At 45.2% G+C, this 13,187-nt stretch overlaps 1 non-coding gene across 1 annotated transcript; it reads left to right on the top strand.

The window, feature by feature from the left end:
• Nucleotides 1-422: 422 nt before the first annotated feature.
• Nucleotides 423-497, top strand: Trnaw-cca. The gene has a single exon. It is a non-coding gene; the product is annotated as a tRNA-Trp (tRNA).
• The last annotated feature ends 12,690 nt before the right edge of the window (nt 498-13,187 follow it).

Genomic DNA, 13,187 nt, shown 5'->3' with positions numbered 1-13,187 from the left:
AAAAAAATGTTTCTGTCCGTCATTGCTGCTTCCACCAGCACCGCTTAAAGTATCTCTGTCCTCTGAACTTTCTATGACATTATGCCTCAAAGCCTGTTCTGCAATTTCATTCGTTTACCTACTACTTACACTTGACTGTTGTCACATATTTCCAGTCATGTCAACCGGAACTTTGGATGAAAAACCGCAGCGAGTTGGCATTGTTTATCGTCTAATAGCGGTTAAAACCCTTTGTCTGTATCACTTAATAACGAGTTGGCTAAAGCTGTGCAACTCACTTCACCCCTAAGCCATGTCTCCGCAATATCCTTTCTTTCATCAGTGCTAGTTCTGCAAATTTCGCAGGAGAGCTTCTGTTAAGTTTGGAAGGTAGGAGACGAGATACTGGCAGAAGTAAAGCTGTGAGGACGGGGCGTGAGTCGTGCTTGGGTAGCTCAGTTGGTAGAGCACTTGCCCGCCAAAGGCAAAGGTCCCGAGTTCGAGTCTCGGTCCGGCACACAGTTTTAATCTGCCAGGAAGTTTCATATCAGCGCACACTCCACTGCAGAGTGAAAATCTCATTCTGGAAACGTCCCCTGGGCTGTGGCTAAGCCATGTCTCCGCAATATCCTTTCTTTCAGGAGTGCTAGTTCTGCAAGTTTCGCAGGAGAGCTTCTGTTAAGTTTGGAAGGTAGGAGACGAGGTACTGGCAGAAGTAAAGCTGTGAGGACGGGGCGTGAGTCGTGCTTGGGTAGCTCAGTTGGCAGAGCACTTGCCCGCGAAAGGCAAAGGTCCCGAGTTCGAGTCTCGGTCCGGCACACAGTTTTAATCTGCCAGGAAGTTTCGGTAACGGACTTCCTGCAACATTCTGTCATTCCGCATCATTGGTCGGAGACCAGCAGTAGCCGTAATAGGGTATTATCATCCCATGCGTAGGGTACCGTTTACGTCACAATACAGATGGTTGCGTTTGGAGTGCTACTGTCACCAGATTGCTGATGAATAGCGCCGTATGTGTTCAGAGACGAATAACGGCCCTGCAATAACGCAGTTGACCAACTTCGGTCAGTATTGTGGCGACCTGGTGAGTAGTCAGATTATTCCATTGTCTTAGACAGGCATAGCGGTGTTACGCGGGTATCATGACTTTAATTCGTGTGGCTACGGCGGAGACCTCACCCGTGCGGAGCCTGGCGTAGGTCTTTCCAGTTGACAGCGCTACGGCGATTTGCCTGTAGATGAGGATAAAATGATGATGAAGGCAACACAACACCCAATCCTCGAGTGGAGAAAATCTGCGACCCAGCCAGGAATCGAAACTAAGCCTCTCACTTGGCATTCCGCCGTTGTGACCACCCAGATATGGAGGCGGGTGGCAGTGGCATCATGGTGTGGAGAATCATTGTGCTTGTCTTCAGGTCACGGCTGCTAATGACTAAGGGGACTCTGATTACACAATGGTAAGCCATGGTCATACTGCGTGCTAATGTTTTACCTCTGATGCGACAGTAATATGGTTCCAATTTTCAACAGGACCATGCTTGGTCATACAATGCCACTTTTCAACAGCACCATGCTCAGCCATACATAGCATGTGTCTCTATCAACTGTCTGCATGATGTTGAGGTACTCACATGGCCAGCAACATCCTTAGATATGCCCCAATAGAACGAGTGTAGGAACAATTCGGATGTCAACTCCATACCTGTGCCAGTATATAGGAAACCAAGGACCGGCTACAACGGATGTGGGCCAGCTTACCTCAGGAGAGGATACCCCGACTGTATGGCACAAACTGAATCAGTATACACATACAGGCCAGAGGAGTTAACGACTTAGTGATAAGTGGCGTGACAAGTTCTCTGTAAATCTGATTAGATTTGAAAATCATAGATATAGTACAATGCTCTGAGGGAACGATCAGATGTTATGTGATGTACAATTTGCTGCTCTCCACCCACTCTAATTGAGGAGGGGACTTCCATCCCCATTGATGCAGCAATGCTCCACATCTGATCTTGTCAGTTCTGATCCGATTCAGCATGCGCAAGTCCCGCTGGGGTAGACGAAAACCTGCTGATCGTTCCCACGGAGTTTAAACCTGTTCGTGACGCTTCAAGGAAGTTTCCTCTTACGATTGATTGTCCCAGGCATGCTTAAATCACAGCTCTGCCGTCTGATTGCTGTGTACCACCATGGAAATGAAATGAGCGTATAGCATTGTTAGCCGGGAGGCCATATTCGGGGAAGTTCCGCCGCCAAGTGCGAGTCTTATTTCATTCGCTGCCACATTGGGCGACTTGCACGCCGGTGATGAGGATGAAACGATGATGAAAACAACCCGGTCGGGAATCGAGCCCGGGTCCGCTTGCATGGGACGCGTGCACTTTACCTCCCAGCTAACTGTGCACCACGTTAAGTTTCTAGATCTCTATCACGGGGTTTATGAAAATGAAATCTGTAAAGGAACTGGTAATTTTGGTTTGCTTATCGTTCTTGTTATCACTGTCAGCAATATCTGTGATCTTATGGATGGTGGTGGAATATTACTAAGAACCGGAAGTATTCAGTCCGCGTTTGTGGGACGAACACACCCTGGGATGAGGCCCATTGCTTCATTGAGCTCCATGTCAAGTATATCATTGTAAGCACTTCAAATGGTTCAAAACAGCACAATGGGACTTCTCCCCGCGTTCCAGACGCGAATGCAAAGGGAAAGACCCAAATAAGTGGTACAATGAGACTATCCTCTTCCACCCACTTAAAGTGCTTTGCAGAGTATACAAATGGTTCTGAGCACTATGGGGCATAACATCTGAGGTCATCACTCCCCTAGAACTTAGAACTACTTAAACCTAACTAACCTAAGGACATCACACACATCCATGCCCGAGGCAGGATTCGAACCTGCGACCGTAGCGGTCGAGTGGTTCCACACTGAAGCGCCTAGAACCGCTCGGCCACACCGGCCGGCTATTGTAAGCACTGTTTAGCCAGGTGGAACAGCAGTATTCAGCAACTGAATGTGAAAGAGCTGAAGCTGTTGATCTGAATTCTGTTGCAACGGTACCTCAGACGGTTGCTGTTCACTTCTACACCGAGGTGACAAAAGCCATGGGATAGCGACATACATAAACAAATTGCCGTAGTATTGCGTACACAAGGTCGGTGGAAATGTTTCCAGCCTGAATAAGGCCACACGACGGGAAGTAACAGACTTTGAATCCGGTACAGGAATCTAATGGGACATTACATTTCGAAAATCGTGAGGTAATTCAATATTCCCAGATCCTCACAGACAACGCAGTGGCCGACGGTCTTCTCTTAATGAACGAGAGCAGCGGCGTTTGCTTAGAGTTGTCAGTGCTAACAAACAAGCAACACTGCGTGATACAACCGCATAAATGAATGTGGGACGTACGACAAACGTATCCGTTAGGATAGTACGACGAAATTTGTCGTTAATGGGCTATTGCAGCAGACGACCAACGCGAGTACCTTTGCCAACAGTATGACACCGCCTGCAGCGCCTCTCCTGGGCATGTGACAGTATCGGTTACACCCTAGACGGCTGGGAAACCGTGGCCTGGTGAGATGAGTCTCAATTTCAGTTGGTAAGATCCGAAGGTAGGGTTCGAGTGTAGCGCAGACCCCATGAAGCCATGGACCCAAGTTGTCAAAAAGGCACTGAGCGAGATGGTGGTGGCTCCGTAATGCGTGGTCTGTGTGTGGCTGGAGTGGACTGGGTCCTCTGGTCCAACTCAACCGATGATTGACTGGAAATGGTTACGTTCGGCTACTTGGAGATCATTGCAGCCATTCATGGACTTCATTTTCCCTAAATAGGACGGAATTTTTATGGATGACGATGCGGCACATCACCTGGCCACAGTTGTCCGCAGTTGATTTGAAGGAAATTCTGGACAGTTCGAGTGAATGATTTGTCCACCCATATCGCCCGACATGGATACCATCGAAAAGTTATGGGACATAACCGAGAGGACAGTTCGTGCACAAAATCCTGCGCCGGCAACGCTTTGACAATTAGTGACGGCAGCACATTTCTGCAGGGGACTCCCAACGACTTGTGGAGTCCATCCCACATCGAGTTAGGCACTACGAAGGGCAAAAAGATATCCGACGCGATATTAGTAGGGCCGGCCGGTGTGGCCAAGTGGTTCTAGGTGCTTCAGTCTGGAAACGTGCGACCGCTACGGTCGCAGGTTCGAATCCTGCCTCGGGCATGGATGTGTGTGATGTCCTTAGGTTAGTTAGGTTTAAGTAGTTCTAAGTTCTAGGGGACTGATGACCTCAGATGTTAAGTCCGATAGTGCTCAGAGCCATTTGAACCAATTTTGATATTAGTAGGCATCCCATGACTTTTGTCGCCTCAGCTTATATTATTCCGTGTTTCGTTTTTAGCAGCCTCGTTCGGGAGATGGATTTTGTATGTCAGTGATCTGTGTAGGATCACACCTAGGTATTTTGGAGTGTAGAGACACTGGAGAGACTGATCTCTTAATGTTGATGCTAGGTTTGCAGTTTGTAAGAGCGCGGTGCGAAAGCTGAAGTATGGTTACAGCTGGGACCAAGGTAATATATAAATTTGTTACAGACATTTTGAATGAAATACGTGTGAACGGTGTGAGAGATGGGCAAGTTGGATAAGTAGGAATTTGGTCCCGCCGACGGGGAGGTCATTAGAGATTGGGGAAGCATGAGGTGGAGACTAGGCCTAAACTTTTTAAAGGAACCATCCCAGAATTTGCCTTTTGCGACTCAGAGAAATCACGGGAATCTGTATCTAGATGGGCAGATGGGTGTATATGTATCAGATTAAAAATCCAAAGATCTTGGACTCAGTCCCCAGTTATTCTCTGTCGCACCTGGATTCCTTTACCTCTGGCAGTGTCACCGATAAGTGGAAAGTGTCAAGCTGTATTCTGTCATCAAAGAAGTCGATGAGATCGGGTCGTGGAACAACACCTTTAACGAGTACAGCAGCTATACATTTAGCGGCTGGTCAAAACGGGCACTTGATGCCGAAAAGCTGGAGACAAATATGTTACCTGACCAAAATTAACCGGACGCTCATTAGTGGACATTAATATGGGGCGTGTCAACCATTCACCTTTACGACTTCTTGAACTCTGCTGGAGGCACCTTCAATGTTATGTCTGGCTATTTGTGGAGGAACGGCAGCCCATTCTTCCTGAACAGCCGGAACTAGAGGAGATAGTGATGTTGAACACACGGGTCTGAAACGAAGTCAACTTTATGACTCATCCCAAAGGCGTTCCATGGGGTTCAGGTCGGGACTGTGGGCAGGTCAGTGCATCTGAGACAAGTTATTCTCCACAAACTTCTGCCTCACAGAAGCTAACCGAAAAAAAGTTTTATTTACCAAAGTACTAACTTTCATTGGCAACGGTGGCTACGTGCGTGGTGCTTCCATTACTATGGATCATTGTATAATAATGGTTTCTCCAGAGTTAATCATAATTAGCGGCACAGCTTGCAAGCAGTCTGGCTTGAAATCGGCTGCACTCAATCTCCTGGTTGTGTGACTACCTATCTCTGCAGTTGGTAGCTGGTTTAAATTGACAAAGCAGCTAAACGCGAATCGCGTATTCTTTTCACAGTGAGGTATAAATTCAGAGGTAATTTACTTCTTCTGGAATGTTTTAAGTAGATTCTCAGAACAGAAGGTTATCAGAATCGTACATTACTTGAGAACCAATGTGGGTTATCTCCGAACAGAGTTGCTGGAATTATCACTGGCGAAAACCAAGTGAAAATGACCAGAATGAGGTCGAGTATTCTTGGTGACAGTTACAAGTAGCATCGAGTCCAGCAGGGCAACAAGAGCCAAACAAAATCATTCCAGTTTTTCGTGGCCAACAGATAAAGATTCTGATAAAGTGCTGCGTCCCAGCCAACCTAGATTCAAAGGAGCAATGAAGGTTTGTTAACTTTCTATCATCTGATTCGCATAACCACTATAATACATCACTGGGCATTAAAATTGCTACACCACGAAGATGGCGTGCTACAGACGCGAAATTTAACCGACAGGAAGAACAGGCTGTGATACGCAAATGATTAGTTTTTCAGAGCATTCGCACAAGGTTGGCGCCGGTGGCGACACCTACAACGTGCTGACGTGAGGAAAGTTTCCAACCGATTTCTCATACACAAACAACAGTTGACCAGCGTTGCCTGGTGAAACGTCTTTGTGATGACTCGTGTAAGGCGGAGAAATGCGTACCATCACGTTTCCGACTTTGATAAAGGTCGGATTGTAGCCTATAGCAGAATATGGAATCGGTGGGTTCAGGAGGGTAAAGGTAGGAGCACACTTGTCCGGACCGTGTCCGTGCCGAGACACGTCCGAGCATCGGCCGTCACCCGGACAACGAAATGCATCATTAAAACAAATGTAGCGGGGTCCACTTGACCGGGCCGTGCACGGGGAACGTCAACGGGCCGGGCGGGATTCGCCGTGTTCAATTTTTCACGTGACGGACACGGCCTGACGGTAGAATTATCTTGTGAGCTGTGCAACTGCGCAAGACTGTTCTGTGTACAAAGCCATGGATGTGGAACGACTAATAGAAGAAGTTCGTAAGTTTCCTGTTCTTTACGATCAAGAAAGTGGAAACAGCAGGAATATTGAGTACAAAGACAGAGCTTGGAAGACAATTGCAACAGATCTACAAGCCAAAAGGTAAGATAAAAACTATACAAGTTTTAATACCCGAAAGATATTTATTTACTTTTTATTTTACCATCAGTTCCGGGTAAAGTTTTACTCTTTGGGACGCTAAGCGTATTGTTTGCCAATGACATTCCGAGGTTTGAATTTACTAGAATGCCTCCATCGGAGTTTTTTCCGTACGCTCCCACGTCTATTGCAATAAAATTATAACATGGGTCAACCAGAGCAAGAAGCACAATGGAATATGTTTTTTTTTTTTGTAATTCCAATAGAGACTTCCTGTATTGTTACGTGCTTTCCATCTAAAGATCCAATGGAAACTGCCATTTTGTCCATAACTCCTCAACTATAGCACTCCATTTTTCTTCATTCGGCACAGGCATAACCTCTTCTAACAATAAATCGATAACTGTTCTAGAGATGTCATGGACGATAGCTCCAAGTGTGGATTTTCCCAACCTGTAGCTGAAGGAAATAGTTTTAAAGGAATCTCCTGTAGCAAGGAACCTGAAAAAAAGATTGAACTGTATAAGATGAGAAATACTTTACAATCTATAAAATGTTTGCAGCATTTTAAACATTGTAATATAAATACGCGATTTAAAATATTTTTCCTACAGGTGGAATAGAGGAATGCCAAAAAAAAATGGGCATCTGTTCGTGACCAACTAAGGAAGACCCTGCAGAAAGGGAAAACTGTTTCAGGACAAGCTGCTGTTCAAAAATATAAATATAAGTATGAAGATCACTTAAAGTTCGTGCTACCTTACATGGTAGAACGAGAAACAGTTTCCAATGTTCCTTACACGGAAGACAAGAATGAGCATAAACAAGAATCAAATACAAATTCCCAAGAGGAGCGGTATGTTATTGAAAACGAAAAAGAGTCTACCCAAGAAGACATTGTAGATGAAGAATGGATCATTAAAACCCAGGGTAGTGAAACAGAGAATTTGATAGAGCGCACTCGGCATTCCCAGACGTCCTCAGCTCATTCGTCCGTCACTTCAAATAAGAACACGTTTATGAAACCACCACTGAAACGAAAATTTCAGCGTGAGGTTAAACCACAAGAATCTGCATCAAGCCAGCTCGTGGCTTACATTTTGGCAGAAAAACAAAGCTGAAAAACAGAGAGAAATAAAAAACCCAGTTTATGCTTTTTTGGCTGGTATAGAACCAGCCCTAAAATCGTTGCATCCACTTCTTTTTCATCAAGCTAGAAGTACGATTTTTTCAATTGTACAAGACTTTGAACTGAAGCAACTCATGAATGACGTATCAGTCCATCAATTCACTCCATCATACTCCAATTCCTCAGGAAAATCTGTTTCAACACCATATCCTTCACCTGTGGAAAACGAGTCAACAGAACCTACACGGCAGCTTTTGGATCTGCAAAGGGATTCCCACAATTCGTATATAAATAACCAAAGCCGTCACCCTCCACGTTCCCTTGCACCCTCATCACCTTCAGAAACTAATTCACTGAATAGTTCTCATTTGTTTTTCTTAGGGTAGTAGAAATTTTCCTCTTCGTCAGAATCAAGTGCTGTAAGTCCTAATTCACTATTATGAAAATTAGTGAACATGTTTTACATGTTTTACGAAAATGAATTCGGTATATTGCAAGAGAAATTTCGAATATTTAGAAGAATCCTTCAGGGAGATCCTAATAACCTTATAATGATTGTGACGGCTGCGTGCGTACTGTACAACTTTATTCGAAAAATGGAAGTTCATAGGGTGCCCGAACAGAGGATGGATCAAAAGGAAACTGCTGAGGGATCTGGAAGATCATCAGATCTTCGAAACATACCTCGAATTCGTGGGAGAGCAGCAGATGCTGCATTTGCTGTACGAGAACAACTCAAAAAATTCCTGAATTCTCCACAAGGGACTGTGAAATGGTAAGAACATATCGCCTTGGCGATATAACGGTGACATAAGCCAAACATGTGTTTGTAAAAGCCCGCAGCTCGTGGTCGTGCGGTAGCGTTCTCGCTTCCCGCGCCCGCGTTCCCGGGTTCGATTCCCGGCGGAGTCAAGGATTTTCTCTGCCTCGTGATGACTGGGTGTTGTGTGTTGTCCTTATGTTAGTTAGGTTTAAGTAGTTCTAAGTTCTAGGGGACTGATGACCATAGATGTTAAGTCTCATAGTGCTCAGAGCCATTTGAACCATTTTGTTTGTAAAATAAAAAGTAAATAAATATCATTCGGGTATTAAAACTTGTATTGTTTTTATCTTACCTTTGGCTTGTAAATCTGTTGCAATTGTCTTCCAAACTCTGTCTTTGTACTCGATATTCCTGTAGTTTTCACTTCCCTGATCGTAATGAGCAGGAAACTTACGAACTTCTTCTATTAGTCGTTCCACATCCATGTTTTGTGCACAGAACAGTCTTGCGCAGTTGCACAGCTCACAAGACAATTCTACCGTCAGGCCGTGTCCATCACGTGAAAAATTAAACACGGCGAATCCCGCCCGGCCCGTTGACGTTCCCCGTGCACGGCCCGGTCAAGTAGGGCCCGCTACATTTGTTTTAATGATGTATATCGTTGTCCGGTTGACGGCCGATATTCGGACATGACTCGGCACGGACACGGTCCGGACATGTGTGTCCCGACCTTTTAATACGCAACGCCGTGCTGGATCCCAAGGGCCTCATATCACTAGCAGTGGAGATGACAGGCATCTTATCCGGATGGCTGTAAAGGATCGTGCAGCCACGTCTCGATCCCTGAGTCAACAGATGGGGACATGGGGACGTTTGCAAGACAACAACCATCTGCTCGAACAGTCGACGACGTTTGCAGCAGCATGGACTATCAGCTCGGAGACCATGGCTGCGGTTACCCTTGACGCTGCATCACAGACAGGAGCGCCTGCGATGGTGTGCTCAACGACGAACCTGGGTGCACGAATGGCAAAACGTCATGTTTTCGGATGAATCCAGGTTCTGTTTACAGCATCATGATCCTCGCATCCGTGTTTGGCGACATCTCGGTGAACGCACATTGGAAGCGTGTATTCGTCATCGCCATACTGGCGTATCACCCAGCGTGATGGTATGGGGTGCCATTGGTTACACGTCTCGGTCACCTCTTGTTCGCATTGTCGGTACTTTGTACAGTTGACGTTACATTTCAGATGTGTTACGACCCGTAGCTTTACCCTTCATTCGATCCCTGTGAAACCCTACATTTCAGCGGGATAATGCACGACCGCATGTTGCAGGTCCTGTACGGGCCTTTCTGGATACAGAAAATGTTCGACTGCTGCCCTAGCCAGCACATTCTCCAGATCTCTCTCCAATTGAAAACGTCTGGTCAATGGTGGCCGAGCAACTGGCTCGTCACAATACGCCAGTCACTACTCTTGATGAACTGTGGTATCGTGTTGAATCTGCATAAGCAGCTGTGCCTGTACACGCCATCCAAGCTCTGTTTGACTCAATGCCCAGGCGTATCAAGGCCGTTGTTACGGCCAGAGGTGGTTGTTCTGGTTACTGATTTCTCAGGATCTATGCACACATAGTGTGTGAAAATGTAATCAGATGTCAGTTCTAGTATAATATATTTGTCCAATGAATACCCGTTTATCATCTGCATTTCTTCTTGGTGTAGCAATTTTAATGGGCAGTAGTGAGCCTCCCTACTACCGTTCCTCCATCTCACAAAGGCATTTCTTTAAAGGGTTGCGACCTTATTGCAGGGCATGAATGATGCTGAATTGCGCTGTGATACCTTTTAAAATTACGTCAGTACACTGACAACGCTTTGAGCTGAATTCTGTCTAAAAAATCAATAAAAACAGTTTCAATCGCGTTTTTGTGACAACCGTACTTCTACCGATCTCGCTCCAACTCGCTCTGTCTGCCACCAGGAGCCTTAATGACGGTGATAAGCCTGAAGATAGTCTGAAGAAATGTCCAAACAGGTTTCTGGCCTATAAAAAATCTGAAAACACGATCGAGACTGTTTTTATTGATTTTTAGCATTTTATATCGATTGCTGTGCTCCAATCAAGAACGCTTTCTACAGTTTTAAATTCCGTCTCTCCCTCATTCTGTCGAGTCGCTAACACGGAAATACTCATCCTCGATGATCTTAAGAATGCCATCGTTTCTGTCAGGCTATCATTCTAAAACAGTATTTTGCTAAGGACATGGCCCTGCTTCGCACGACTAGCATTAATCATCTACAGCCGGAAGGCTTGTCTAGCGTAACGCTCGTGGATTATATACACAATGCTTCCTCGTGCATCAGTGTGTCTATTAGTGAAAACCGTATTAAGGTGAGAATGAGATTTTCACCCTGCAGTAGAGTGTGCGCTGATATAAAACTTCCTAGCAGATAAAAACTGTGTTCCGGACCGAGACTCGAACTGAAACGGGTGTCTTGCGACGTCCGCCCCGATCCGATGCAACGAACTAAAACGATCAAAATAAGATTAAATGGTTCAAATGGCTCTGAGCACTATGGGACTTAACATCTATGGTCATCAGTCCCCTAGAACTTAGAACTACTTAAACCTAACTAACCTAAGGACATCACACAACACCCAGTCATCACGAGGCAGAGAAAATCCCTGACCCCGCCGGGAATCGAACCCGGGAACCCGGGCGTGGGAAGCGAGAACGCTACCGCACGACCACGAGCTGCGGACAAAATAAAATTAAAAAGAAAAGATGGTAGAGCACTTGCCCGCGAAAGGCAAAGATCCCGAGTTCGAGTCTCGGTCCGGCAACACAGTTTTAATCTGCCAGGAAGTTTCGTATGAAGGTCCCTATAGCATCATCTGACATTAAGCCCTCACATACACAAAGAGAAACGCGCCGGGGAGTTTAATTTGTAATATTGAAAGATATATTAAGAACTACGCGCACTACGCGTTAGTTTCGAGTATTATTCATTCTGAAGTCAATTTACAAATATAATAATACATCAGAATTAAATGTTAGTCAAAATATAAAATCCTCTGTAACACCACGAGATGTAGTCTTTTCTTAAAAACATCTCTATTACTTACAACAGATCTGAATGCATAGGCACCGTAAGGAGTACAAGACCGAAATCGCATGCCATACACAATTAGGTGTAGGGTGGTCTTCAATGCACGGGACCTAATACGTAACATTCACGGAATAATAGTAGATGTCAGGACAAAATAAAGAACAGACACTACGAAATCACGAATAAAGCCGGCCGGTGTGGCCGTGCGGTTCTAGGCGCTTCAGTCTGGAACCGCGTGATCGCTACGGTCCTGCCTCGGGCATGGATGTGTGTGATGTCCTTAGGTTGGTTAGGTTTAATTAGTTCCAAGTTCTAGGCGACTGATGACCTCAGAAGTTAACTCGCATAGTGCTCAGTGCCATTTGAACCATCACGAGTAATCTTAAACAACGGTAAGGCAAACTTCCGAGAAGGTATCTACAAACAAATAATATACCCAGCTGCATGTATTTCCGTCACATGTGTAAAGTGCATCTTTCGCGATCGCTTATAGCTACGTATGAGACTTGGCGGCGTGTAACATTATTCTCATCAACAGTGCTCAGAGCCATTTGAACCATTTGAACCATCACGAGTAATCTTAAACAACGGTAAGGCAAACTTCCGAGAAGGTATCTACAAACAAATAATGTACCCAGTTGCATGTAGTTCCGCCACATGTGTAAAGTACATCTTTCGCGATCGCTTATAGCTACGTATAAGACTTGGCGGCGTATCACATTATTCTGATCAACATTTATGAAGCGGTGTCGTACAGATTTATCAGTAGAAACTATTTTTACACTCATTAAGCTTACGATACGACATCGGTAAATTTTTATAACAAGTAACTTAATGATTAAATTACATATTAGACGTTTCTGGAATATTCCGCCGGTACTTGCTCATTGAGTTACACTGTGGGGGAAAAAAATGCTGTACCCTCAACGACAAGGTAATTTTATTGACAACTGAAGTGACAGGTATTCCATCTTTGTAAGACTATGTATATGATAATAAATTCTGACCAGATTAGACACCAATATCACAGTAGAGTGTGTCCAAGCAGTCACATCATATATAGTGTAGCCCACTCTAAGTGGCAACATATGTGTGTATTCTCCAACGCAAACGATCGTAAGAATGCCGAATGGCATACTGTGATGGACTGTCAGAAGCATCTCGCGCCTTTTATTGCAGTTCGGCAGTTGTTGTTCCGGGCCCTGGAAAACCAGTAGGTTTTCACTTCACAATGTCCCATATGTATTCAGCTGGCGAGAGATCCGGTGATCTCGCTGGCCAAGGCAGTATACGGACCTGAATTGTCCTCCTGAAAAAGAATACCAGCCTCCAGTCACAGAAATGGCAGTAGCACGGGATAGCAACGTGTGCCATGTGGAGGGCGCTGGTTATTTTACCCTGCAGAAACACCAGAAGTGAGCGCGAGTTGCAACGGATGGCACCCCACACTATGAATGGTGTGTGGCGGAGGATA

This window comes from Schistocerca americana, chromosome 3 (assembly GCF_021461395.2).
Source record: "Schistocerca americana isolate TAMUIC-IGC-003095 chromosome 3, iqSchAmer2.1, whole genome shotgun sequence".
In the NCBI taxonomy this organism is placed as follows: domain Eukaryota; kingdom Metazoa; phylum Arthropoda; class Insecta; order Orthoptera; family Acrididae; genus Schistocerca; species Schistocerca americana.
Note: the sequence above shows the minus strand (reverse complement) of the source record. Positions and strands in the feature narration are given on the sequence as shown.